This window comes from Pogona vitticeps, chromosome 3 (genome assembly GCF_051106095.1).
Source record: "Pogona vitticeps strain Pit_001003342236 chromosome 3, PviZW2.1, whole genome shotgun sequence".
Classification (NCBI taxonomy): domain Eukaryota; kingdom Metazoa; phylum Chordata; class Lepidosauria; order Squamata; family Agamidae; genus Pogona; species Pogona vitticeps.
Genome location: NC_135785.1, coordinates 198,539,932 through 198,566,012, shown reverse-complemented (window position 1 = coordinate 198,566,012; position 26,081 = coordinate 198,539,932). Strand labels below are relative to the sequence as shown.

The following is a 26,081-nucleotide window of genomic DNA, read 5'->3' as shown; positions in this document are numbered from 1 at the left end:
ATATAGAAGCACAACATAGGAAAAGACTAACAAAGAAGTAAAAAAGAAAAAAATACCTAATACCTTTTAAAAATATATAAAATTAGTGCACCTATCACGTGGACCAGTAGTGATATATTTCCTCCAAAGTTTTGGTAATGGCATCCCACAACCCTTTCAAAATAACATTGTCTCTTGCTTGGGTAGATGGGTTTTACGTTTCAATAATACAAAGTTCAAAAAATCTTGCCACATTTCACAAACCTATTCTCTTTTAAGAATCCCTTTTAAAAATTTTATATCCCTTCTCAGCTTATAATTAACTGCTATTTTGTAGACTCCATTATACCATTCAGCTAATAGAAGGTAGATTCTGAGCTGGAAGTCGGTGGCCTGGTGCTTGCCTGACTCTGTTCCTTCTTGGAGGACCATCCCCAGAGAGTACAGCTTGGGGAGAGTGTATCGGCCCCGTGGAGTCTCAATTGTGAGGTTCCACAGGGGTCGATTATCTCCCCAATGCTGTTTAATATCTATATGAGGCCGCTGGGTGGGGGTCATCAGGGGGTGTGGGGCTTCGTGCCATCAGTATGCTGATGACACCCAGCTTTACATCTCCTTTTCACCTACTTCAGTGGATGCCGTTCTGTCCCTTCAGCGCTGCCTGGAGACCGTACTGCAATGGATGCAGCTGAATGGGTTGAGGCTGAACCCGGACAAGATGGAGGTCTTGAGGGTGGGTGGCCCCCCATTGGCGGTTTGGGAGACTCCCTCTCTTTTGGGGGGTGTCTCTCACCACATGGAGTGAGGTCCACAGCTTGGGAATACATCTGGACCCAGCGTTTACCATGGAAACGCAGATGGTGTCCGTGGCCCGCTCCACCTATCTTCATCTGTGGCGCATCACCCAGCTGAGACCTACCTTGATGGGGAGTCCCTCACTACTCTCGTCCACACATTTGGAATCTTGTGATTAGACCACTGCAATGCACTCTACGTGGGGCTACCTTTGAGATTGATGCGGAAGCTTCAGATGGTGCAGAATGCGGCAGCCAGACTTCTGAGTGGGGTGAGAAAACACCAGCATATCTCTCCCACTCTGGCTGCCCTATACTGGCTGCCGATTCGCTTCCGCATCAACTTCAAAGTGTTAATGATGACGTATAAAGCCCTAAACGCTTTGGGACCTCAGTATTTGGCAGATCGCCTTCTCCCACCCAGATGTACCCGAATTACTCGGTATAGCCAGGAGGGTCAGTTGAGGGGCCTAATGCCAAGAGAGGCCCGGAAAGAACAAGAAACCAACCGGGCCTTCTTGGCAGTGCCCCACTGACTATGGAATAGCCTTCCATCAAAGATCCGCCTGGCTCCCTGGCTGGGTGTTTTTAAGAGCCATTTAAAAACTTGGCTCTTCAGGCAGGCTTTCTCTCATGTCAATTCTTGAATTCTATCTTATCTGTTCTTTTATTCCCCATCTTGATCACGCTATATTAATGTTCAGATGTTTTCCGATTATGAATGTTGTTTATCTGATTGTGCGGTTTTTATTGTTATTTTACGATATTTTATGATTTTGTAAGCCGCCCCAAGTAGACGCTGTCTAGGGGGGCGGGGTATAAATAAATAAATAAATAAATAAATAAATAAATAAATAAATAAATAAATAAATAAATAAATAAATAAATAAATAAATAAATAAATAAATAAATAAATAAATAAATAAATAGAAACATATGCTTCAGTTTCCAGTTTCTCACAATCATTAATCTGGCTGTGCTACCATATTCATGATTAATTCTCCTCCCCCCCCCCCAACATTCTTCTTCCAAAATAAGCAATAATGCACTTTTGGAGAAACTTTTATTGTTATTTGTAAAGTTATCATCATTAACTACGTTTGCTTGGTTCGAAACAGCCCTAAAGGTGGGGTTGGGCATTCCTCTGCTCCTTCCTGGTCATCATCCACATGGCATGCGCATGGTGATCTTCGTGTGCCCTCTTGCTGACTATGGGATCTGCTGACGTCTCGCAAAAGGTGTGTCAGACGGTGCAGGTGTGTCAGATCTTTTCAGAGTGATGGATGAAAATGCTTTTTTTGTGATCCCTAGACAGTGCAAAAACACAGTGCCTGACAGTGTGTTTAGTCTTCTCGATAAATGCATGGCAGATAATTAGCACCAGATTGATTTAACGATAACATTACCTAACGATAACATTACCACATGCTGCACTCACATGGGAATTACGACTACTTCTGTTTTCCTCTCCTTTCTCATCCTGCCCCTTTACTTCCCCCCTTCCATCTCTTTGATACTTCCCCTCCCCCTCTGATTGTTATGATTCTGTTCTCCAGTTATACAGAATAACCTTTTCAAGAAGCCATTAATCCCATTCTCTTGATGGCTGTGTACAATGCAATTTCCCCTTTCTTTCAGCAGCTGCCTCCTTCCTTCCTTAGCTATCCACACATAGTTCTCTTATCTGGCACCAAGAAGGTTACGGAGTGACCAACCCTTCCCTTCTAGGAAGGCACTCTTCTGCCGACCTCTCGCACAAAAACTGAGCGTTCATAAGCACAGAGTTCCCCAATCCCACCCATCAGAGAGCCATGCCAGGGCCTTTCCCAGAAACTGAAAACAAAGAGGAGCTTATGTAACTAACTAACCGGTAGTGAGTTTGTGTAACTTCCCCTTTGATCAAATACATCAAATGCTGTATTGAACTTCTGCCCCATGAGGGTGCGGGATGAGACACTGTGCCTAGGACAGAAACAAGTTCCCATGAACAAAGCCAGTGGTTGTTGTAGATATGGAATCTGAAGCACCTTAATTTCTCATAATGACAGCTCAGCAGGGGTCAGATGTTCTCATTGCTCAAGGATGGTCATGCATGCTCATGTATTAGCCATTTGCACTCCACTGCTTTTTTCCTGCCCTTTGCCTAACATTTAATTTGTCATGTAAATGACTATTGATCTGGGGGGAAAACAAGCACAAACATTCGTGTGGCACCTAAAAGACTAACTATATAATAGCATAAACTTTTGTGGATTATAGCTTACTTCTTCAGATGCATGAGTGTTATCTAGAGTTTCAAATATACAGTATAAAATATATACATATAAAATTACAGAGAGAGAGTGCGCGCGGCACATAGCTGTGGGCAGCACTTCAGAAAGCAAAGTCAGAGGAAATTAAGGTCAGTGAAGTATCGATCTGGGTCGATCTCTCTTCATGGATGAAGATATTGGGGGATACAGAAGGAGCAGTTAGCTTTGATGATGTCAAATGGCCTTGGCTATTTGACAGCTACAGGGCCTTAGGCAGAAGTGTGGACGATGGAAACCCATAAGAATGTAGGGAGGAAAATTTTAAAAAATATATATTGTGAGATCACTCCGCTACAAAGAATAACTTAGTTTTCAAAGATGAACAAGTTTGGGAAATTTTGGTTATCTCTTTTAGCAAGCAGAGCATGAGGTACAAAAAAACACAGCATGGTGCAGGAAAATGTGAGAAAATAGCTCAAGTCTCAGCAATCACTCCTTTTTGCACAGTGACTAGCACTTTATATGTTAAGAACTATTCAAGAGCATTTCAAGTAGGAAAAAAAGATATCTTTACTTACAGTTGTGATCAGTAGTTACAATCTGAAGAATAAAAAGAAAAATGAATAGGCGAGGTCTCTGCAATGTGGGAGAGATTTCTGCGCCTGCCACATGAAGGTGGTTCAGGAGAGAGAGAAAAATGGAAGCAAGATGAAAAACAAGGTGGGATTTGCCTCAAAATCCAGAAGTGAGAATTAGAACTTTAGCTATAGACTAGTGGCAAGAGGACAATCACCTTCAGTTGTGAAGCCCCTTCCCAATGATACCAAGTGTTACTGCATTCAATATTGTTATTATTTCAATAGAAAATGTGTGTTTAAAAAGCCAGTGGCAGTTAATTCCACCCCACCCCAGTCTAACCTGTGAATCCCTCCCAACTCTGCGCAGTCACCATTTCCTCTGGCTCAGAGTAGATTTTGCAAGAGCATTAACATAGGATATGGTCACATTGAGAATTTTTTTTTTATTTTTTCCCCATCTTGAACTATATTATTATTGTTGCTTTTTATTTTATTATACTGTTTTTATTCTATTTTTATTGTTAGCCGCCCAGAGTAGACATGTGTCTAGATGGGTGGGGTATAAATTTAATAATAAATAAAATAAAATAAATATCATAGTTTGGATGGTTAGTAGAGCAATCTGGTCCGATCTGTATCCCGGCAATCACACACATGGGGAGATGCACTCCAGCCTGATCCCAATCTGTGCCCAACCTGGACCTTTTTGGTCCAGCTCCAGGACTTCTACTTTTTGTGTCTGAGCTGGCAGATGGTGTTGCAGAGGTTTCAGTTTCTGGTTCAATTCCTCTAGCTGCACAGAAGTGAAAAGATTCACAAAGCAGAATGACTTCAAGTTTCCTAGAGTAAACTATTAATGTTTTGTCATTAACTGGCACTTACAGTCCAGCTCTACCCAAATCAAGTTTGACAGGTAACTCCCACCACTAATGTGTGCACCCTCTTCTCAGGCTCTGATGTCAGCTTGAAGCTCTTTTGTTTCCTGTCATTTAGGCAGGGAACTAGTAGTCCTGGACCAGAGGTTGGGAAAATGTCTTTTTGGACAATAACTCCCATTCTGGAATGTGTAATCCCTCCAAATAACTTTTCCCATCTCTGCTTTTCTTTTCAGGCTCACCTTTTGCAGCTATAAATGTGCGCCACCATTGATTCTGTTCATATGACAACTAACGGTAGCAATGAGAAGAGGCCGTACATGTAAGCTCTGCTCACAATGTCTCTGTCGATGATCTTCTCATGTTGAGCGAGGAAGTCTGCAGGAGGCTGTTACTCTCATTGGCTTGAACACAGCAGAAATTTTCACATGATAAGGGGTGCCTGTTACAAGCAGACTTTGCCACTCACTGCACAGAGGCTTTGACCTGCGGCCAGGCAAACACAAGAAGAAGCCTCTTTCAGACCTCTCAGCTCAACACAGAAAAGTCAGTGACTGAGAGGACAGAGATGAGAAGAGACACTCATTTTCCACCCCCAGTTTTAGCCCCCAGTTGATCAGGCAGACTCTCCTTCTCTGGAGTGTTGTTGTTGTTGTTGTTGTTGTTGTTGTTGTTGTTGTTGTTGTTGTTGTTGTTGTTGTTGTTGTTGTTGTTTTAAAACAGATGGATGCTTCAGAGACAATTCAGCTGGGATTTCCTGTGTTGGCAGTGGATTTAGACCACAAGACTCTTGGGGTTCTTTCCCACAGTACAGTTCTGTTCTTCTGTCCCTGAAAAATCATCATAAGGCCATCAAGATGGCAATGAAACTGAGACTCCACAATGGCTTTGTCTCCTAGCAATAGTTGCAACTGGCATGGAAACCCTCTGCTGACCATCACAAGGCAGTTGCTCACAGTCCTTTCTCCACTATCTGATGATTGTGTGGAGTGTTCCTCTGTGGTGAAAAAAATTGCTAGGGAATAACTTTGAAGAAATCCTGAGAACACCTCACAGAAGCCAGGAAGGAAACCTCATACATTCACCATGGATGTTCCCTCATTCCTTAGTTTCCCAGATGTGCTCACAAACAACCCATATTCATTTCAATTAGCTGAAGATACCCTCTTTCTAGCGGGTGGGGGAGCGGGGAGAGAATACAGTACAGTATTCAATTTTGTAGCCTTGTCAGTATTCCCATGATCTTGCAATGGAACCTTTATTTCACCTGGCAGAGCTCCTAACAACACTCATTTGTTTGTTCTCTTTGCTTCAAAGCAGGAAGTAAACATTTAAGCAACAAAGTGCCTTCACATCTTGTTGAATGTTCTCATTCCCTCCAGAACAACCATTAAAAGAACCTTGAAAGTGAAATCACTTTGTAATGGTCACTTTTGGTAAGGCTTTCCTGTTAACAACTTGAACGTGAATGTTGGCCGGTTATGAAAGTTTTCTAGTAACTTAACCGATGGGGGAATATGTGTTGTTGTTTTTAAAGTCATTTGCAAAATGCATGACTTTTCACAGTCATACCAGAATCAATGGATTCCAGTAAAAGCTTTGATGCCAAAAGGAGCGAGTGAGATCACTGTGTTTTTTGTTGTTGTTGTTGTTCTTAATGCTTTCAGTGGTAACCTTCCCAGTGGACTAGAAGAGTGGAAGTGAAAGGCAAGGGAGAAAGATAAAACACAAACTACTGTATATACTGTATTGGCTTGGCTCTCTGACACCTTTCCCCACCCAGGAGTGGGGCTGCTCTTAAGAGCCATCATTTGGCTATGAATAGGTTTCTGTCAACACTTTAGATTAACACTAACTAAAGTGGCATTTATCTTTGAGGGTATTGATTAGATTCCTTTCTAATTTTGCTGCTTGCATATAAACTTGGTGTTTTTACCATACATGGTTAAATTGTGTCTCCCTTGTTCCTGAGCAGGTTGCTCAAAGGTCAGAACTTTCGCTCAGCTCAATCTTTATCCTCCTAAATACTGTACACCTAATCCAAAAAAGATATGCCACACAGAGAGTGAAAATGTCCCCCAGGGGATGTCTCTCTCTATTTTTTTTTAAGTGAGAGGTGGAAGTTATTTGACGTGCAAGGTGGGAACACACACATAGCTTCTGCAGAACATTTGGAGGGACAATAGGCCTACTTTATTTTCATTTTCTTGGAACAATCTGCAGCATTTCCTGCAAGGCTGGTGGGGAGGAACGGACCGTAGCATATGGCTGTTGGTGAAAAAAACTTGACATTTTGTTCTTTCTGACATTACTCATTCTAGGACAGGTGCTATGTGGTTGTTGGGTCTTTTGTATAGAATATTGACCTATCCATAAACCTATGATAAAATAAAAAAGTTAAAAAAAAAGTCATGTCAAATCCCCCAATCCCACCCAACAAATCCAACAGATGCAAAACACAAGCCCCAACCCCCTCTGTCCTATGTGGATTACAGAACAACTGGGGCAAAAGTTTTTCTCTACAACACTTTCCAAACTGATAAAGTATATCATAGCCAGTTGTCACCATCATTTAAAAAGCATTTTGTTATCTAAGAGGCTGTAAATTGGTTTACAAATTGTTAATTGTCCAGCTGTAATTTTTCCTCCTTGATGTTTTTTAAGAAAATATTTTTCATAATGTTCTAATATATTTTGGTGAATACTCTTTTGAGACAAAGTAACAAAAAGGGGGTTATACAAGTTTTAAATAAACAAGCAAACCTCACTGGATAACTGTGACAATAATTAAACCGTTAAAGCTGTGGCCCGAGAGCCTAGCAAACGGAAACTACTGTAACATAGTCCATCCCACAAACCAGTTGAGGAAAAGTTCTTGGATTTAAGCCAGTTCTCTCCTTTGCTGATTACGTTACAACAGGTGGCACAATGGTTAAAAATCCAGTAGTAAGACACAAGTAGAGTAGGTCTATTGAATCAATGAAATTTACATAGGTGTTGACTCACATAGTCCCTACCAATTCAATTGGTGTACTCTAGCTGTAACTTACTATTGATTTTCAACTAATGGGAAAGAGAGGGCTCAGGGCTACCCTGCCTGTTCTGGTTCCTTTTTTTTTTTCTTCTGCCAGTAGTGATCGCTTTTTCTTGTCACGGTAATCATGCAAATCATGCAGATTGGATGTCCAGAACAGTTCCTGACAGTATCAGAAATGGAATGCAAATTGGAGTTCACAAACTGTTCCTGAAAGTGTCAGAAAGGAGAAGCATAACAAATGTGACTGGAAAGAGGGAGCTTTCCAGTAAAAGGTCTTTTTTTGTGTGTTCAGCAAGACACCTCACAAGGGGCCTGCAGTTCAGAAGCACTCTGTGAATACAGTATATGCAAGGAAAATAAAGACTCAGATGCTGTGTGGAAAAGCAGCACCAGAGCTCCATGTCTTATATTCTTTTTAAAAAATTGTCTTCCTTGATCACTGCTATCATTATTGTCACTCACAAGGTACTATGCTACTAAAAATAACTTATTCAATAACATAATGACCCTGCATATATGTGGTATATACTCGAAATGTTATACAAAGTTACGATTCTTGCATCAAGGGATATGTGAAAATATAGGAAAAGTCGGCCGGAATTATCTAGGGGTATCTTAAACCTTTCATAGATATGAGCTCCTAGACAAAAAAGGCTAGTATCCTATTATGCTTTTGCTGCCCAGAAACTTCTACCGGTGTTGTTAGATAAGACTGTGACACTTGTGGAAGTGCTATTCTTCTGTGTGCAGAGGATGGGTTTTCCTCATGAGGCTTATTGAGTTGTTGAGATAGCATAGGAAGTCCACACATATTCAGTGGAAAAGAGAAACCTTGCCCCTTCCATCAAAACAACAAAAACAGAAATGTGAGAAATGTGACTGGACAGAGGAAGGCTGCTCTGTCCGGGTGGGCTCTCCATGTGACCCAGAACTTCAGAAGCTTAGGGGGTGGGGCAGGTCCTGGCGCATGTGGAATGACTACCAGGGTAGAGTCGCTTCCCTGTTTCAGACTGTCACATTTCCATGTTCAGTGTAAGTACAGAGCACCCTGGGGCTAGCATGCTCCTGATAACACCTGTGGGCTCCACATGCTTTCTTAATGAGTGGGTAGAACTGCGGGAGTCGTTACTTGCACAAAACAACAACACTTGCTTCAATAAAGGGCATCACCTTGCATTTACTCTATCAGTAGGAAGTTCTGCGTAGCGGAAGCTCTATAGATACTGGCCTAGAATTGCCCAGCTGAGAAAGATGCAGCTGATCACCTGCGTGAAGTTGTTTGTTCTTCACTTAGCAGAAAAATGAGATACCTGTTCCTACTGAACTGGATGCTTCCATATTCCTATAAATCATGGTGGTCTATATGCACAGAATATTTGCTTGAGGGGGGCTTGGTTTTGTACCTAGTGTACAAAATGGACATGTGTAAAGGCAAGGCTAGTACATGTTTTTCTGATATATAAGGTGTGGGTACTGTGGAGCAAGGCTCTACACCCACACAGTACCAATACTGTACTGTATGTCCTCCTCCTCCCATCCAATTCTATCACCACCATCATCTGCTTTCTGCAGCTGTCACCAGTAACCCAACTGAGAGGCAAGCTACTTTTTCTGCATGGGAGGTTTTCTGTTTCCATTTGCAGAATGTGGCCACCATCTTAGATTCTCCCCCCCCCCCCCGAATGTGTTGCTTGTTGCCATGCAAAAGCACTACCCACCATATAGCAAATCTGTGGCTCAATCACATGCAACCCCCCTACCAAAATCAGTGCAGGGTGGAGGTAGCGAGGAGATAGTCAGCAGCAGGACAGTGACAGTAGGAGAAGGGGCGGGGGGGAAGAGACTATGGTGGAGAGATGCTAGGAAACAGTAAGAAAATGAAGAGCAAGAACGAGCAAACGTGTATCTGCGGTCTCAGGCTATATCCTGGCCTCATCCTTTTCTATCAGAAAGAAAGGAGATGCTGCTCCAGGTGTGGTGAATTACCTTTTAAATAGGTCACAGAACCTTTTGAACAAACACAAGCACCGTTTTTTCTAGTTCCTTTCAGTTTCATTTTGCGGTCTGTGCTGCCCCTAGAGGGTCCTGTGAGTGGAAAACTGGCCACCAGACTCACCGAAGCTGACCATTCCTGAACTAGAGAATGGCAAACTCCATTTTTTTCTTCTTCTTTTGGACACAAAACAGAGGATTAATATGTTTTCTGAGAGTTAATTGAAGAAAAAGTGATTTAGGGTATGATCTTGCTTGGATAAGCATGGATTGTTTAGCTGCAGCTACAGTAGAGAATCAGATGTGTTGCCTGGTGAATTCCTTCTTACATTCACTTTATTGGGTAATTTATTAGTCCTCTATACAGAATCTGAAGCACTGAGCTAGGGACTAAATGTGCAGGAGTGGAGAGCATATCCCCTGCAAACAGGTGCAGAAAGTGGGTTAGCCCCAGGATCAAACCCAATTAATGTTATAGTTCATTTTTATTAAACAGGTGTTTTGTTGCAGTAGCAAATAGAAGCATGGATTTCTTTGCCTGCGAAGCGTGTTTTTCAGCTGGAAGGCAAGGCAAAATTCTCCTCCACCAGAGGGTCATTTATTTTAAATCACATGCCAAACCAAATTATTTCAATCTGTTTGGTGTATGCAAACCTCTCTGTTGGAGTAAATTGCCTCATACTGGAAACAGAGGAGAAACAGGAGTGGAGAAGAGGAGGAGCCTGGATCAGCTGGGCTGCATCCTAGATCAGCTGCCAGCCTCTGCCTTTATTGCTGTCCACCACCACCACCACCCCGCAACTCACTCGCTCACCTGCCTACTTGTTCAGGCTAGTGTCCATGGGACTTTAGCCCTCCCCCCATTTGTTTGTTTGTTTTTTGAGGGGGAAAACAACCCCTCTCCTGGTTTACAGCATGCAAAAGGTCAACGACCTCTACCCAGCCACAAGGACCAGGGATCACTGCACACAAAAGACCAGCTAATGACATCCATCAATCACAGTGACAGATAATCTCTCCTCCTTATCACAACAATACACCCACAACAAGACACACTAATCACCCATCCCATGAATAGAACAAAAGCCTATCTCACAGCCATAAATACTCCACTCCCGAGCAAAATACACCAGAGCACAGAGTGCTGTCCTCTGAAGATGCCGGCCACAGAGACTGGCAAAACGTTACGAAGAACAACCTTCAAAACACAGCCAAAGAGCCCGAAAAACCCACAACAACCAATTCCTCTCCTGGTTTATTTCAGCAGTGGGATCAGATCCTATCTCTAAAGATGATTTTCCAATGCATTTCGAGTTTTTGCTGGCATAGCTCTCCAATATTGGTCTGGTTGTCACCTGCTGGAGAAGGGTGAGTTTTGCCAGCCTCTCTTTTCCCAGACACATATTCTTGATGAATTACATCCTCTCTATCTCACTCACCTGGAAAGAAAGAAAAAAACCCTTCTCTCCTTTGTATTGAGAATGATAAACAACTTACATTGGCATCATGTGTACAGTGGTGCCTCGCATAGTGAGGTTAATCCGTTCCGGATTAACCTTCACTATAGCGAAACATCGCTGAACGGGACAGGGAAAGCCATTGGAACGCATTAAACATCGTTTAATGCGTTCCAAAAGGCTCCTTTACTCACCATTCAGCAAAGTTTCCTATGGCCGGCAGCCATTTTCGCGCCCTCGTTAAGCGAGGGGAGGGCGCGAAAACGCTGCGCGTGGCCATTTTGGGGCTTCCGGCGGCCATTTTGTCCGCCGAACAGCTGATCGTCGGAGCTTCGTTTTGCGAAGATCGGTAAGCGAAACGCTTACCGATCTTCGCAAAGCGAATTTCTCCCTATCTAAAGCTCGTTGAGCGATCGCATTAGCGATCCCAAAAAAGGGATCGCTATGCGATTTCGTCGTTGTACGGTGCGCTCGTTAAGCGAGGCACCACTGTACTATGCTAGGTAGATGCACTGATGTTTCACTATGTCATCTACTTTATTTAATAACAACAAAAAAGTCACCATGGCCCACTAAATCATGACTGCAGAAAAAGGTGAGGAAGAGGACAGGAAGGGGAGTGTCATTAATTGAAATGGAGATATATTGGAGTGATCTAAAGACATGTCTGGTCCCTTCTCATGGGAGAAAAAACGTTGATCAGTGTGAATGGAGGGATCACTGAAGTGAGAGATAAACTAGATTGTAGCAATGATAAGAACCTTTGAACTAGAGATGAGGGTATTCATATTTGTATACGGATATCCCTGCACAGGTGGCAATAACGAGGGTCCAGCCCCATGAGGCACCGGTATCTGCCACTGCCACAGACACTGCGATTCTTCCAATGGCTCTGCAGATCGTGATCTGCAAACCAACCTTGCAGTGAGGCTTGTCCTCTTGCCTCCTGCCAGGAGTGGCTAGCGGATCACGATCTGCGAAGCCATTGGAAGAATCACAGCATCCGCAGCAGCAGTGGTAGATTGGTGAGTGGACCGTCCGGCTCCACAGGGCTGGACCCTCGTTATCACCACCTGTGCGGGGATATTCGTATACAAATACTCCCATCTATACTTTAAACCACAGACCAGTCCCCTCCAACACACCCCCATCTGGACATCCCCTATGATTATAACAGTGAACTGGGCTCAACTCTATATATTGAAGAAGAGAAGTCACCAGTTATGGTTTGAATATCATGAATTCTGATTGGCATAAAACAGAATCACGTGTTTCATTTCACCACAGGGTCCTTTCTCTGTTTGTGGCATATGAATGGCTGTCTAGTCCAGTGCAGTGGAAAGGAATTTCAAAACTGAGACCTAGCCATGCTATCCTATTTCGAAATTGTTGATACCTAACCATCTCCATTTCTTTTTCTGCAGTTGCCAGTGCAGTAAAAGTTTCTCTTTCCATTCCCTTTACATTTTCAACACATACCATGTTTCCCTGAAAATAAGACAGGGTCTTATATTAATCTTTGCTACAAAAAACAGGTTAGGGCTCATTTACAGGGGATGTCTTATTTTTTTCACCTACAAAAATCTACATTTATTCAAATACAGTATATCATCTTCCGATTGCTGCACAATGGTGGAGGGTCGGGTTTCACTTAACTGGGGCTTATTGGGGCTTATATTATGAGCATCTTGAAAAATCATACCAGGGCTTATTTTCAGTTAGGTCTTATTTTCAGGGAAACAGGGTATAAGTACAGGCTCCATAGCCTTAATACTTATTAGCAGTTCCCAGAAGAACAGCTCTGTTAATCTTTAATGTTCCCCCTCCTTTTTTTATCCATGCTCATGATATTTGGAGCACAATAGGCCTTTAAAAAGTAGAGTAAAGCTACAAAATTTCTGTCAAGTAGCTTAAAGTTCCCCCTTCATGGATTGCTGCCTTGTTGTGGCGAAGGGGCTTGAGTAATTCAGAGAAGCTATGGGCTATGCCATGCAGGGATACCCAAGACAGACAGGTCATAGTGGAGAGTTCTGACTAAACGCGATCCACCAGGAGCAGGAACTGGCAAGTCATTCCAGTAACTTTGCCAAAAAAAAAAGACTCCATGGACAGAAACAACAGGCTAAAAGATATGACGCTGCAAGATGAGCCTCTCAAATTGGAAGGCATCCAACATGATACTGAGGAAGAGTGGAGGACAAGTACTAGTAGCCCCAGAGCTAATGAATTGGTTGGGCCAAAGCCAAAAGGACATTCAGCTGCGGACATGCCCGGAAGTGAAAGGGAAGTCTGATGCTGCAAAGAAAAATACTGCATATCTACTATTGTGGGCAAGAATACCGTAGAAGAAATGGAGTAGCCCTCATAATCAACAAAAGAGTGGGAAAAGCTGTACTGGGATACAATCTTAAAAATGATAGAATGATTTTAATACGAATCCAAGGCAGACCTTTCAACATCACAGTAATCCAAGTTTATGGACCAACCACCCATGCTGAAGAAGCTGAAATTGACCGAGGCTTTACAAATAGCAAAGAAGAGAAGGGAAAGAAAATACAAGGGAGATAGAGAAAGTTACAGAAAATTGAACGCAGACTTCCAAAGAATACCAAGGAGAGACAAGAGGGCCTTCTTAAAGTAACAGTGCAAAGAAATAGAGGAAAATAATAGAAAGGGAAAAATCAGAAATCTGTTCAAGAAAATTGGAGATATTAAAGGAATATTTTGTGCAAAGATGGACATGATAAAGAACAAAACTGGGAGGGACCTAACAGAAGCACAAGACATCAAGAAGTGGTGGCAAGAATACACAGAGGAACTATACCAGAAAGATCTGGATGTCCCGGACAACCCAGATAGTGTGGTTGCAGACGTTGAGCCAGACATCCTGGAGAGTGAAGTGAAGTGGGCCTTAGAAAGCATGGCTAACAACAAGGCCAGTGGAGGTGATGGCATTCCAGTGGAACTATTTAAAATCTTAAAAGATAACGCTGTTAAGGTGCTACATTCAATATGCCAGCAAGTTTAGAAAACTCAGCAATGGCCAGAGGACTGGAAAAGATCAATCTACAACCCAATCCCAAAGAAGGGCAGTGCCAAAGAATGCTCCAACTACCGTACAATTGTACTCATTTCACATGCTAACAAGGTTATGCTCAAAACCTACAAGGTAGGCTTCAGCAGTATGTGGACCGAGAACTCCCAGAAGTACAAGCTGGATTTCGAAGGGGTAGAGGAACTAGAAACCAAATTGCTAATATGCACTGGATTATGGAGAAAGCCAGAGAGTTCCAGAAAAACACCTACAGTGATGCCTCGACTTATGAATGTTCCTACTTACAACCATTTCAAGTTATGACAAGCTCTGGCTGCAAAATTTTGCTTCTACTTGTGACCAGAGCTTCCACTTACAAACAGAAAAAGGCAGGGGGAAAAAGGTGGGAAATTCAAATTTCTAACTGTAGGTGGTGATGAGGCTGCTTCTTTGTAGCTCTTTCTCCCCAGCAATTAGAGAGTGTGTGTCAGAGGAGGCTTGGGACTGCCTCGCTTCTGCCTCTAATTGAATGTGTGTGTGTATGTTTGCAGGGACGCTTCAGGCTGCCTTGTAAGGTAATGTGCTGTTTTCTGCTTTTGAAAACTGTTCTGGGTGGTTTTGCAGCGTGGTTTTGAGCTGGGGGGCTTATGTTTCTGTGCTGTGATGGGTCTTGGGGGTTTATTTGGTTTTTGTTTTTTTCCCCATTTCCGATGCGGCTTGGGGGGGTTGTTGCTTTTTGAAGTGTTTTTTTTCCCATTTTGGGTCTTGGGAGGTTTGTATGTTTTTTGATTCCCCCCATTTCCAATGGGTCTTGGGGAAATTGGTTGCATTTTAGGGGATTGTTCCCATTTCCAATGGGTCTTGGGGGGGGGGTTATTTCTTTTTTGGGATTTTTCCCCCATTTCCAATCTGTCTTGGGGGGGTTGGTTGATTTTGGGTTTTTTTTCCATTTCCGATGGGTCCTGCATACTTCCCTTGCTTTTTCCTTTGTTTTCTTTGCATTTCCTACCTGTCCCCTTTGTTTTCTGTGCATTTCCAATGGGTCGTGCACACTTGATTGCTTCCCCCCCTTCGGCCAGAGGGGATTAATCGTGTTTCCAATGAGTCTTGCAGTGATTAGGAGGGGGGTTGATTTTTTTTCCTTCGGCCAGAATGGATTAATTGCATTTCAGTGCTTTCCTATAGGAAATGGTGCTTCGACTTACTATCATTTTGAGTTATGTTCATTTTCTGGAACAGTTTATGGTCGTAAGTCGAGGCACCACTGTGCTTCTGCTTCATTGACTACGACTCCCTGGAAAAGCCCCTTATGTTGGGAAAGTGTGAGGGCAAGAGGAGAAGGGGACAACAGAGGACGAGATGATTGGACAGTGTCATCGAAGCAACCAACATGAATTTGACCCAACTCTGGGAGGCAGTGGAAGACAGGAAGACCTGGCATGCTCTGGTCCATGGGATCATGAAGAATTGGACACAACTAAATAATTAAACAACAACAACAAGCTTAAAGTTTGCTTCCCCTCCCCCCAAAAAGGATAAAAACAAAACGCTGCAGCAATTTATGCCGAATCTCTAAACTATTTGCAAATTCTTTTTCCCCTGAAGCCAATCTAGCCATTCCATTTTCATCTTGCAAATTGCTCTGAATCAAGTCCATTTAGTGAGTAATTTGGGCTTTGGTCAAATCCAGTGCACAGCCCTAGTTTCTAGTTACCAGGCAAACCTTCTATTATTGGGTCTTTGCAATAACTGTTACTGTAAATCTAAAATAACCCCAAGTAGTGGAAAAGAATCCCTCCACATTTAAATGGGTATAACATGTCAATGTTCGGCCTGTAATCTGAGCTGGATGTGACCCCTTGCACTGACACACCCTTTCTGCACCTGTTTGCAGAGGATAAACTCTGCATTCCGGCTGACTCAGTCCTCAGCTGAGTGCTTCAGATGCTGAGGAGGAAGAGTGCAAGAAGTCAGGAGGCTGGCTGTGGGGATAGAAGGTGCCTCCCGAAAAAGGGTCCCTCGTGCTGTCAATCAAAAGACACCAAACAGCTATGCCCTTCCTTAATGGATTTTCTGTGGTCTGGAAAAAGTAAGACAAAGCAGTAGGAAATTAAAGGATGTCAACGAATGGAAGAAAGCCCTGGACTCCCCTCTCCAAAACATTCCACGAATGAGGCAGGCCCACTGAACAATTAAGAATCCATCTAGAAAACACCCTATAGTACCTTCCAAGGAGCACGTGAGACAATGGTATCATCATATTCTCTCACATTATTTTCCATGTCAAGAGGAAGGGATTGCTTCTTCTCTTTGGAGTAAGATGCCAAAAAGAATCTTCTGTGCTCTTTGAGTGTCCTTTTGTGTATGTGCTGGCAGAGGAGCCTGGTGTCCCACAAGATATGTCTTTGCTAAAGATGCAATCATGTTAGGAAGTTACTGACATAAACAATGAATGGCTGTGAAGCCTTCCTTCCCGGCTATAGCATCCAAACCCTTTGCTTGTGAAGGACTTGGATGCCAAATATCAACAAAAGTCCGCCTGCCTAAATGGACAGTGTTTACTATAACCAAATTCAGACAACATCTCTGTTGCTGCTCCTGTCCTCCCTCCCTACCGGCACCTTGGTGCAGCATTCCCATGGGGAAAAAAACTATACGGTCCAAATTCAGAGCAAATCCCAATGAGCCTAGAAGGCCAAATGCATTCTGCCATCAGATGTTTGCTCTCTCTGGTTTTCACATGATGTGGTCAGTAGTTTGACCTCAGACGATTACTTGTGATTATATGTGATTCTGCTCTGAGCGTTTTGCCTGTCAGAAATAATCTGTTCTGCAATTTAGTGCAATTTCTCTTTACGTCTTTTGTTTTCTGGCACAAGAGTGTATATTTACACATATTTGCATCAACAGCAATGACAATTCTGAAGGGGGTTTGTCAAGGAGTGTGTCTGGCAGCTAGTGACGACTCACAAGAATCAGAGAACCTCTGCAATTATGTTTCCAGTTCTAGTGGGTTCAAGGTTCCACGTCTCCTCCATTTCCATCCGTTGTTCTTACTTTAATGCATTTGCATGGGCTTCCAGATTTACCGTAATTAGGTCATTGGTATGGGTTGAAGAAAGAGAGTATTTAACCCTTTCTGGCTGTGGATGTTAATTTTGGAGGTTCCAGCCTCCTGGGGTGTTTTTGTGGGTTTAGGCAACCCATGGCTGCCAGCTGAGCAAAAAGTAAGTTCTGTGGTGGGAGTTTGGAAATTAACAATCAGGGTACAAGTCCTTGCTTTAAAGCTCATTAGATAGTCTTGAGTAAACTGAAAAACTGCCTCAAAGGTCTGTTGCAAAATTTAGACACCCTGTGGAGTTTATAATAATAATCACCTGTTCATTTTGTTGAGCTTGTGTCTTAATAGACTAAACTGGAGAGCAACATCCTAGATGCTCAACTGCTGTTTCCACCTAGAAAAGAGGGCCTCCACCACATATGTAAATTGTCAGTTAAATTAAGAGAGAACTGGGAGAAAAGTTCCCTGAGTCTGTGGGAATAACCAACTCGACAGTGAAATTCAGACAGTGATCAGAGAAGAATGAAATGCAGCTGTCTGGAAACTCTGACCAGATGACTTCCTGATAAAGTTTATATAAATACAGCTTTGTAAAAGTGTGTATGTGCTTGCGTGTATGTATGCGCATGTGTGGAAGGCTGCTGGTGCCTACGTGCCACATATCCCGAATTGTGTATGTGTGTGTATGTTTAATTCCAGATGGCTACATCCTGAAAGAGCTGCTGACGAATGTTCGATTTCATCATCATATCCCTCTCATAGCAAACCCCTGTGGACATATCAAAACATTGTCTTCCCCACCCCTGGAGTGCTTAGTTTACAGTGCTTACACACAGAGACCCAGATACTCTCTGTCTCTCTCTGTCTCTCTCTGTCTCTCTCTCACACACAGACACGGACAAACACAGACACACACACACACACACAGACACACACACACACACACACACACACACACACACACACACCAGTCTGGGACGAGACCCGAAAGAGTTAACTGCCCTTGAAACCAGAAGCAGGCAAGTGTCATGCCCACAGTAGTCCTCAAGGTCATATGTTGAATCAAGAAGCATTTTAGATTAAAACGAGGCTGCATCAGAACCAGCCTATGTGACCCATTTTGGCATCTGAGGCTTCCCCGCTCTTTTTTCCCCGGTAAGCGGAATTTGTGTCAAAATACTTCAACAGCACTTCAAATGTCAAGAAGCTCAGCGCAACCTTCTGTTTATTTAGGCCTCATCATGTCTTAGGAAATGGGATGCTAGGCTGAAGCCTGTTTGGAAACAGCACCTCACATTTGAAAGGTGACCAGGCCAAACATGTACTGAGTGAATCATGACTACAGCCCTCGGAATCCATCCGCCAGCATGTCTTGGGGATTGCAGGAGTCATCGTTCAAAACAGTAACTTGTTCAGTTCTGAAGATAAAACTATCTGTGCCATGCTATGTATGGGAGAGAGGGTGGCAGAGAGGGGATGGAAGATATCCAGGTGTGAATCTCTGGGCAGACCCCTAGACCCAGATGTCTAAACATGAAATCAGGGAAATTCTACCAACTGTGTCTGATCACTATATAGGCTCAAGAGGATCTGCATGCATGCCAGCCTATTATTGCATATTTTTCTCTCTAGATTGAAGCCAGAAGCGACTTCAGCGTACCCTGAGCATTTTGTTCTGAATTGTTTCCCACATGCTCCATTTAAGCTGACATTCTGGAGACGACAGCTGTTCACCTCGAGTGCAGTCATCTTCGTACAGCCCAGAGTTCACATCTGTCTGCCATTAGCAGCTGCCCTTACCTGGTATATGATTTCAAAATTCCTAGAGGGTTTCACATATGAACAACATGTAGCTCAGATTCCTGGCTTGAATTATCGATTAATATACATTTCTACTGACATTGAGAAATAGGAAGATTCTTCCCTAGTTATTTCATAAAATTAGATTTTTCCAAGCATTGGCCAAGAATTTGGAAATTTTATAGCTCAGTGGCTGCAGAGCCAGAGGTTCGGAGACTGATTCCCCACTGTACCTCTAGAGAGAAGAGCTGGAATGTGTGCCCTTGGTTAAGCTGCACCGTCTATAAGAAGGGAATAGTAAATCATTGCTGTGCACTCTCTACCTGGAAAAGCTTGGAAAAGGGTTGCCATAAATCAGAATTGACTTGATGACATATTATTCAAAAATACCAGATACAGTCAATCAAAATTATAAAAACATTGACTGATATTATATAGCAGATACAAGTTTTAACCAAAAAAACCTAGGTATCTGTTAAATATACAGTAGGTGCGGTATGTATTCTCTTCCTAATATTGTTGTTTTTTGGTAGCTCTGATGGTATTATTTCTGAGATTTGAAACTGTAATACTGTGTGATGCATCTTGATATTGTTTCATGACATTTCAGTTTGTCAGTCATTAAGTGCAACACATTTTCCCATACAGTACTTGTACTTTTTCATTTCAGGATTGCAGAGCATGGTGATGTTGGTTTTATTTGAAATAAGTCCTAATTTGTGCTGCTGCTTTGGAGGGCGGGGCATGCATGCATCCACAAATACAGGCAGATTGTGTACGCCAAATTTACAGTGAGAAACGGAAGTAACTGGGACTGTAAAAGATCAAAAATTATGGCAGCACTTTCAAATAGACACATGACATGCAAATGAAATCAGCAGAATGAAAATAGCAGATTCGCTTTGGTCAGCAAGTATTTTTGCACAAAGTTGGTAGAGGTGGGTTTTTCTCTTTCTTAAAGGCAAAGATATGAACAAAAACAGCTGTGAATGTGGCAATAATTAGAAAAATTGTTTTCCACCCTGGCTAACATTATGTCCTCAGCTCTGATTCTCTCAAGCAATCAATGACAGGATAAGATGCAGACCATTCCACCTCCTTCTGCAATTACCTGCAACTAATCAGACTGGAAAAATGTCAAAGGCCACAAACCTGGGCATCTCCTAAGAGGTTTCTTTCAATTACACAGGCTTCCTTTAAGAAACATCTTAAGATTCTTCAACGGCTTGTTAAATGATGTAAATATAACGCATGGAGCTGTTGAATGTCCTGTGTGACAAAGCCGATGTGTTAAGCAATATAAAGAGTTGTTCACTCATTTCTTAGAAAAACACAGGAAATAGAAGCAGGAGGCACATCTCTGCCTATGCAGAAGCTACATGCTTAATTCCAGAACTTGGAAAAGTTACTTTTTTATATAATCAGCTCTCAAAATCCACTAGTCAGCTGACAGAATTCTCCTAGAATTTCTCAGTGTCATGTTAGAGAATTCAGGAAGTTGTCATCCATCTAAAAAAGTAACTTTTCCAACCTCTGCTGATGTGACTCAATTTCTTACAGTCTACTTTGCTAGAGGGAGTACAGTTACATCATTTTCATCACGAAGCAAATTGACTAAGTACCAAAAATCTTCCATATATACATAGGCAGCAGAAATACCTCTTGAATGTTTTAGAAGAAGTAGCCTTGTTAATCTCTCCTAGCATATCAGGCCAGAAACAAAAGAGAAATAAAAATTAAAGATGACAAAAATGTTGTGGCACCTTAAAGATGAATTGATATATTTTAATGTGAGCTTTTGTGTATCAAGTCCACTTCCTCAGTGAGATTACATGGCAATTTTTTATAAAAATGGAAAGAGACTGTTGGTTGGTTGGTTGGTTGGTTGGTTGGTTGGTTGGTTGGTTGGTTGGTTGGTTGGTTGGTTGGTTGGTTGGTTGGTTGGTTGGTTGGTTGGTTGGTTGGTTGGTTGGTTGGTTGGTTGGTTGGTTGGTTGGTTGGTTGACATAAGTTAGAGCGACGTGGTGGCGCTGCGGGTTAAACCGCAGAAGCCTCTGTGCTGCAAGATTGGAAGACCAGCAGTCATAAGATTGAATCCACGCAACGGAGTGAGCTCCCATCGCTTGTCCCAGCTCCTGCCAACCTAGCAGTTCAAAAGTATGCAAATGCAAGTAGATAAAGAGGTACCACCACGGTGGGAAGGTAACGGCGTTCTGTGTCTAGTTGCGCTGGCCACATGACCACGGAAACTGTCTATGGACAAATACTGGCTCTACAGCTTGGAAACGGGGATGAGCACCACGCCCTAGAGTTGGACACGACTGGACTAAATGTCAAGGGGAACCTTTACTTTTACCTAGATACAAGTTACAAATTGTGTGGGTCAATGTGGTATTTCAGACCTAGCAATGACTTCTGTTTGATATTCAAATATTTTCCATTGAAGCTTTGCACTGTAAAAAGTCATGTTTGTGGGTAAAGGAACCCCTCGCTAGATAACAACAACAGAGTCAAGGGTCTACCACCTCCTTGCTTGACCCTTGCACAGCTTGGCTGATAAAAGCCGTTAAGGGGGCTATGAATGAATGGGTTGTTTGTAACTGCATTTTTGAGGGACGGCATCGTCCCTCCACTCATTAAAGAAACCATAATCTGACCCATTACCCTATGCTCCTAGTTGGCTTTGGACAATCTTAATAAGTTCCATCCGATTGCCAATATACTATTCCTGGGCAAGGTGATCAAGGGCAGGGGGTGGCAAGCCAGCTACAGGTATACCTGGAGGAACAGGATTGTCTTGATTCATTCTAGTCCAGATTCAGGCTACAGCGGGGTACTGAGATGAAACTAGTCACATTGCAAGATTACCTTTTAAGGGAGGCCAGCAAGGGCAGGTGTACCCTGATGGTTCTCCTTGATCTCTGAGCAGTTGTTGATACTGTTGACCATGGTATTCTCCTGGACAGGCTCTCAGAGATTGAAATTGGAGACCTAGCATTGTGCTGGTTGCGATCCTTTCTTGAGGACTGGGTCCAGAGAGTGCAGCTTGGGGATGATCTATCGGCCTCTTGGACCCTCACCTGTGGGGTTTCTCAGGGGTCATCAGTATCCCTAATGCTCTTCAACATTTATATGAAGCCGCTGGGGTCATCAGGAGATCTGGAGTGACATGTCACCAGTGCAATGCAGCAAACAGACTGGTGGTTGGGGCAAGCAGATATGATTGTATCATCTCAATTCTGGCTTGCTTCCACTGGTTACCCAAGGAGTCCCGAATTAGGTTCAAGGTTTTCACTCTCACATACAAAGCTCTCCACAGTTTGGGCCCATGTTGCTTGTCATAGCATCTTGCCCCAATGTCAACTGTCCGACCCATCGGATCATTGCAGACAAAGCTCCTCCAGGTAGCCACCTCGAGGCCCATAAATCTTTTATGAGAGGTAGAGCCTTCTTCATGGTGACTCCATCTTTGTGGAATCAGCTCCTGGAGGAGCTTCTCCTGGCCTCCTCCCTGGCTAAATTTAAGAGGCAACTGAAGACATGACTCTTCAGGGAGGCGTTCCACTCCAGCGCTAATTGAGTTGAGGTACTTATATATCTTTGCTTAGTTATTTGCTATTTCTATTTTTGTTAATTTTCCCCTCTGTTTTAGGCAGTTTTATCAATGCTCTGGCACTCTCTGTTTTTATATGGTTAGATTGTTCATGATTTTATCATTTTAACTATTTGATTCTGTATTTTATGTGAACCATCCAGAGCAGTGCTGCAGCACTAATGGTTGCAGTATACTAAATTGAAATAATAAACAAAGAAATAATAAACATAATTGTTAATTATATATGGCCCAAAAGAATACTTTGGGGGGGGGGTATCAGAGGCCTCCATGGTCTCACCCTGCCCACACCAAAAGCACACCCCTCCTTCCACCACTCCCAAATAAAAAGTCCATATGATGTTTAGGAGGATGCATTTTTACGGACACCTCATCTGCCCAAATGTTTGAAATGTTTGGTGAGCATATATTAGTCAAGAGGGGGGAAAGAAGTGCAGTTTTTTTTTTTGATAGATGAGAATAGCATGTACATGTTAACTGAATGTGACAAGAGGTTTGTGGGACACTGTCCCTAAAAACCCTTGAACAGGGAAAGAAATGGTTTATGTTTTGATTTCCTCCACTCTTTGTTTGATGTCTTGGAACTATTCAAGTAACAGATGAAGACAGGAATTAGTCTTTGAATGACAAAGCTGGGCTGTGGACCCTGCAGCCATCCACATATTGACAAACCACTGCTCCCATTATCCCTCACCCCTGGTCTGGCTGGCAGTGGCTGATGGGAACTGGAGTCCAGCAACATCCAGAGGACCATCAATTCTCCATCTATGTTTTGAACTGAGGACTTTTGTGAGGTAGGAAAGATATCTGGGCCTTCCTTCAACTATAGAATTGCTTGGATTGGCAGCAGTTGTGCCCAAGATGAAGTCAGGAGTTTAATGAGCATCGAGGGATAGTTTAAAGCCAGGCTGGCCAAAATTCTGTTAGGGAAACCTACATACAGAAGGGCAATTGCCCTCTGGCTTGCTGTATATTGCACAGTCCTGCCACTACTGTATCACATTACATCAGAAAGTTAGCAGGGTACACTCACTGAGCTGAAGAACTACGAGGACCCTGGTTTAGATATCACTTCTGTAGGTGGCTTGCACAGGCAGGACATTCTCTCTTAGTGTTACTTACTGCAACTACACTGACGGAACAGCAGTATTACCCTGAAGGTCTGAAGGGGCTGGTGGATATGTATGTACTGTATATGAAATAACCGGGCAGGCCCAAGTCTATTCACACATGTAATGGCTGAGCAGGGATTCAAGCCCACAGATTGTTAGACCAAGTCCGATGTAGTCAAGGGATTCTTTGTGTCCTTGGGTGTTGAAATTGCCAGTTTAAAAGAAACAAAAGCACAATGACGGCTGAATAGCTCAGTCGTTAAGGCACCTGGCTGCGGAGCCAGAGGTTGGGAGTTCAGTTTACCACAGGGTCTCCTTAACAGGGGCTGGACTCAATGAGCGATAGGGTCCCTTCTAGCCCTGCAGTTCTAAGATATGACGGTGATGATTATAAAAAGAGTGTGGATGTTAAAGCAGCAAAGACTGTTTTCCTCTAACACTTATTATAGAAACTCTGCATTTTGCATAGCAGTATTTGGATTGGCGAAGAAGAAAGGACGTGTATTTTTCTCTTGTTTCAGTAATATGTCATCTGATCATTTCACAATTTTTAAGCAGGATATGTGTTACATTTTTGGCTCTTCCCGTTCAGTCCTTCTGTCAGCCGTAACTATGGCATGCCAAGTTTTGGGCCCTGCTGAGACACTTGGAATGGTATCTGTGAGGCTGTTGATCAGTCCGATGACGTATGGGCCAGATGGTGTCCCTGTCATGTAAGGCGGCTGTTGCCGTTTGCTGGCGTCATATAATTTTCTGCGGAAAAGTGATTTCCACTACCTCCCCTTCCTCTACCACCAAATTCTTTCCAAGCTAAACTGTCATTACCATTCAGAATCAAAGTGCTCAGCAGATGCAGGATATGGTTTGTATAAGTACAGTACTCAGCCCTATGGAGCAGGCAGAGACTTCAGGACAGGCAATAATCGAACGGGGAGTGGGTGTTCAAGCAGGCAAGCGCGCAGACATGGGACAATAGCTAGGGAGTCTGGGTGCAATATATTGCCTGGAGAAAGAAGACAGTGGGTTTTCCCTCCAAATCTATACTTAAGAATAACCCTTCACAACTTGCCACAATCAATTTGGAATCCACACATCATTAGAACCATAGTGAGCAGCAGTAGAAATGAAGAAGAAGAAAACTAGCCATTTATAAGGGCTGTCTCGTATTTCAAGACAAAACCACAATGTACCTCAGGGGTGGGCAGAGGGCTCAAATATGGTCCCAGCCTTGCCACTTTCCTACAACCAAAATGGCAAAAATTAAAATATGTCCCTCAGAAAGTCTCCTTGCTGCCTCTAGGAGGCATTGTCATGTTTTGAGCCTTGCAGCAGCCCTTTCCAGACCCCTATGCTACTCTAATTCTAAATATTTTTTTAAAAGTGCCATTAGAAGGCAGAAGAGTACTTTTTCATAGGAAAAAAATTAAGAAAACTATTTTAGAAATGGAAGGGCACAGAGCCCTCTGGAATCCTGGGGTGGGTGAGTGTCTGCTTGACCTGTGGAATTTCACCTTCCCCCACTCAATTGACATCAATAGCAGTCAGCTCAAATGTATGTTCCTTTTCAGAGCCAATTTGACCATACTGTATAAATGAATATGAATTCCTCTGTTAAACTGAATGCATAGTTGCAAAAGATCTTGTACCTTATTGTTCCAATACAAAATGAAAGGCTTTATATTTTAGTTTTCCTTCTCTGACTCTTGCTGTGAGTTTTGTCATGCTTCAGTCATATCTGCCATGCCCCATAGTGTCAATAGGAGAATGGTTTTAAACATCTATTTATTTTCCCATGCACATGGACACAGTTGTTAGCGAATGAACTTTTAATGGACAGAGGATGAGATTAGCTCTCTTGATTTGTCTGGCTAGATGAGGCCTAAGCACCTGGGGAGAAAAATAGTTACCAGAGAAGAAGAAGCCAGGTGAAGTTTGCAACATAAAGTTGCAAAGTATTCTCACTGCCTAATAGGCACAGCCCTGTTCAAGGTTCTGGCCAGCAATATGCTTCTCAGGGTACTGGACAACTGACCTCCACACCCTTGATTTTGCTCTCTCTTTTTTTCCCTCCCAGTTGATGATCAACATTGCATGGGTACTGAGCACAGTCAGTTTGAATTCGGCTATTTTTAAGAGGTAAAGTTATCCCCTGGAGTTTTAGATTAAAGACAAGGAGTTTCTGCAACCCCTGTGATTTCCCTGAAAATGCTGATCATTACCTCCTCACCCCCACCCCTTGGCTGCAGTCCTGTTGGCACTCACCACTGTAGTTAAAAGGAGCGGTTCCTGGTTTAGATGGATTATTGATCTAACAGTTCAAACAACTTCTTAGAAGATGAACATTTGCAAATGATCAATCAGCGATGCATTCTCCAACTGATTACTAGCAATTGCACAGTACACCCGCAGATCTTACATATATTATAACGATGGTCAGATGTGTCTGTCCTATTGAGGACCTCCCTTGCTAATTGGACACCATTCACATCTCTGCTTT

The 26,081-nt window shown here is 42.9% G+C and overlaps 2 long non-coding RNA genes across 3 annotated transcripts in view; one reads left to right on the top strand and one right to left on the bottom strand.

The window, feature by feature from the left end:
• The window catches only part of LOC144588196 (uncharacterized), a 383,241-nt gene that overhangs the window by 248,732 nt on the left and 108,428 nt on the right, over window positions 1–26,081 (top strand). The window lies entirely within an intron of this gene.
• Window positions 1,968–4,858, bottom strand: LOC140705419 (uncharacterized). Its single transcript, XR_012084801.2, has 4 exons — window positions 4,721–4,858; window positions 3,604–3,625; window positions 2,642–2,735; window positions 1,968–2,080 (listed from the first exon to the last, which is right to left on the bottom strand). It is a non-coding gene; the product is annotated as an uncharacterized LOC140705419 (long non-coding RNA).